Source organism: Nannobrachium achirus (assembly GCF_963921795.1).
Source record: "Nannobrachium achirus genome assembly, contig: SCAFFOLD_302, whole genome shotgun sequence".
In the NCBI taxonomy this organism is placed as follows: domain Eukaryota; kingdom Metazoa; phylum Chordata; class Actinopteri; order Myctophiformes; family Myctophidae; genus Nannobrachium; species Nannobrachium achirus.
The window spans coordinates 42,851-46,114 of record NW_027664547.1 but is presented as its reverse complement, the minus strand read 5'-3'; the positions used below and the strand labels follow the sequence as shown (position 1 = coordinate 46,114).

Genomic DNA, 3,264 nt, shown 5'->3' with positions numbered 1-3,264 from the left:
CTGTCCATTGACCTGTCCTTCAATGTCCACTTCAGCTTAAAGGTCAGGGTCAAGGCCTAAACTCTGCTTACAACTTCTTCCTCAATAGCTTGTTTCTCAACCCATGAACCAATGCCGAGCATTGGCCTCCACCAATGTCCATCAGCATCTTCTGGATTATTTCAAAAGTGTACCTTAATCCTTTGGGATAATCGATGTTTAGGGCGTACAGCAGACCCATGAGCAGTGCCACAGCATTTGGAAAATCACAGATTTCTGGAAAGATGATTTTCTCCTCGATGACCACTGCGAATCCAAGAACCTCAGTGTCCTCTGTCACTTGAAGGATCCCCACCGCAATTCCTTTGGTCATCTCTGCCTCAGAATCTGTGGCCTAAACAAAGTGAACAAACAATAGAAACTTTAAGACAATATATAAACTTGATTGATTTTGGTGCATTAAGTGTGAATCACACCATTGGTTCTCAAAACTTTTAACTTGAGACCCAAAAGAGAAATGCACCTCCCTGGGACCCTAACTAGTGAAAATAGTTAATCTAAAAGCTCACAACACTTCACATTGCAATGAATTGTGAGCTTTTAGATCTCTTATTTTCACTACTACTCATGATTGGTTCCAACCCACTGTTAGGAGACACACAGTAACATAGGATACGTATAAGTAGAGTACAGGCTGATGGAAAATATAAAATATACCTGGACTTTCTTGCCAAAGTTGGATCCAGCATCTTTGAGGTAGAGGGGGAGCCCCATCAACACCACATCCCTTTTCCATTGGTTGGAACACTAAACAAATAGACAATACACAACCAATGGAACAGTTTCAGTCAAATTACATCAGGCTAGAGTATTTAACAGTTGAAGGGAGTCGATAAGGATAAATGATAAGAGAGTGTGTGTGTGTGTGTGTGTGTGTGTGTGTGTGTGTGTGTGTGTGTGTGTGTGTGTGTGTGTGTGTGTGTGTGTGTGTGTAGCTCTATATTTCCAAAATACCAATGTCATCCAATCAGGAGAGGGAGATACTGGATAAACAAGTGAATTTCTAAGTCATGAAACAAATTTGGAAAACCATACAATTAAAGCTGGTAAAGGGTTTCTTTCTCCTGGTTGTATGAAACCATTGACCCATGTTGAAAATATTTGTTTTTATTAAAAAGCAGGAGAGACGGGACTGGGAGAAGCCTGTTACTGTTTTTTTAAGAAATCTGTCAGACAATAATGTCACTGGAGAATGGGTTTCTGAACTTCCTACAGCTCTCCTAAGAGACTTGGACCGAGTAGAAAATAATTGTGCTATTTTATTATGAACATTAGTGAGGACCTATATGAAGATAGGTTGAAAAGTGACAGAGTCATCCTTTAACCCTTTTTGGCCTGACATAAGTTTTCTGAAAAACAATTAGTCAAAAGTTAACCTACAAAAACAAATATGTTGCTACATACTGTACATGTACTGTAATATTCCAAAATGTGTTCCCGGCCTGTTAAGCATACTTACATCACTATCCAGTGTCTTCAAAAGACTTTTCAGCTCCTCCACACCTGTCTTGGCTCTGTAGATATCCAGGAACCTTGGCAGATACTTGTCCAGTCCAGCGAAGAGGGCGCCTTTCAGGTCAACAGATGTAAGGCGAGCAAACTCTGCTTCAATCTATAGGCATTAAAGAACAAAAAACAAGCAGAGGGATTGGCTTAAGGTAGAGTTGTGATGAAACAAAGGCTTCAGTGCTAGTTCAGAGTAAACAGACAATAACCAGTCAGACAAAATTACCAGTCTGAGTCCCTAATCAGGAGAAAAGCGACTGTCAGGTCGCATCCACAAACTTTAGAAGGCAATCATAGCCAATCAGGAGGTAATATGGGAAATTGGACAGATCTATGTTGATTACATGACTTTAAAGATACGGTGTACCGGTTTGCATGATTTTAGGCCAAAATTCGGCCTGATGGTGGCGCTAGAAGCTGGAGGTTGTGGTTTGCCATCCAAAGAGTGCAAAGTGTGACAGACAGCTGGTGGAGGTTTTCATAGTAATTATCCTGAAAATAAGCCAAGGGATTACCTCAGTGTAGCAGGAATGCCTTCGGAGAGATCAGGAGATGGCCATGCAACATGTAGGCTGACAGGGGATGTAGTGGTTCGGCTCTGCCACGTCTACCACAAACAGCTGGGAATCCTCATTGCAAACTTCAAAACATCTATAGAGGTCCAGGTACCAAGCAGAGAAAGGTTGTAGAACAATGAATGGGTTATTGTCCACTATAACAATGTACAGGACTTGGCAGAAATCAGGGAGTCCACTTGTGCTTCCATATGATACAAACATCCCCTTCACATATTTTGTTCCATGTATTAGGGCTGTTGTGGCAAGTGATACATTAGTCAGATCACTGAATTTGTGCTGAATAGCTAGTGGGAGGGCCACATTTTCAAGGGAAATATGTTGTCCTCTCTACTACTACTGTTGGCTTGAACAGGCGAGGCATGTCAAAATGGTATGCCAACATAAGTAAATCACCCCCAAAATAACTTTTTCTCTGTTGATTACTCACGCCATGGAGACTTGAGTTTAACAATATTTGTAGGTTTTTGTCACATTCCTAACACAAAAATGTGATTACAATAAATGTATGTTGACTGTCTCTGCCATTATTACTTCAATTATTCTGAAAATAAGCAAAAGGAATACCTCAACTGAGCAGGAACGCTTTGGAAGATCAGCCTTGCAACAAGTAGGCTGACAGGGGGGATTTAGTGGTTCAGCTATGTTGGGAAGTTGGGAATCCTCTGCAATTGGAGCCTTAGAAAAAGAAAAGACAGAATTAGGACAGATATGCGACTTGGTAGTTTAATACAGTGGTTCTCAACCTATTCAAGCCGTGACCCCCCCAATACCCCCCCCCCCCCCTCCCACCCTGACGAGCACTAAGAGTTGAGGAATTACATTATGTATAACACGGTTCAATTCATGGGTTGCAATTGTAGTCCTACAGCGGCCATGTTGAGGAACAACACAGGTGTTCTGATTGGCGTAGAACATTAGTTCTGTGCCAATCAGACAATCAAAGACCTGTGTTGCTCCTCAACATGCTGAGTTTAGGACTACAATAGCAACCCATGAATAGTGAAAATAGCAGATCTACATGCTGCATGCAACACCGTTGTGCATGTAGCATCTAGCATGTAGATCAGCTATTTTTGTAATTTACTGTTAAGACAGAAAACAATGTTGTACATTAAGTTAATCATGTGGGGACCCCCTGGGG

At 41.5% G+C, this 3,264-nt stretch overlaps 1 long non-coding RNA gene across 1 annotated transcript; it reads right to left on the bottom strand.

Moving 5' to 3' along the window:
* Positions 1-273: 273 nt before the first annotated feature.
* Positions 274-2,815, bottom strand: LOC308280943. Its single transcript, XR_013961796.1, has 5 exons — positions 2,688-2,815; positions 2,061-2,196; positions 1,499-1,651; positions 697-786; positions 274-373 (listed from the first exon to the last, which is right to left on the bottom strand). It is a non-coding gene; the product is annotated as an uncharacterized lncRNA (long non-coding RNA).
* Positions 2,816-3,264: the final 449 nt, after the last annotated feature.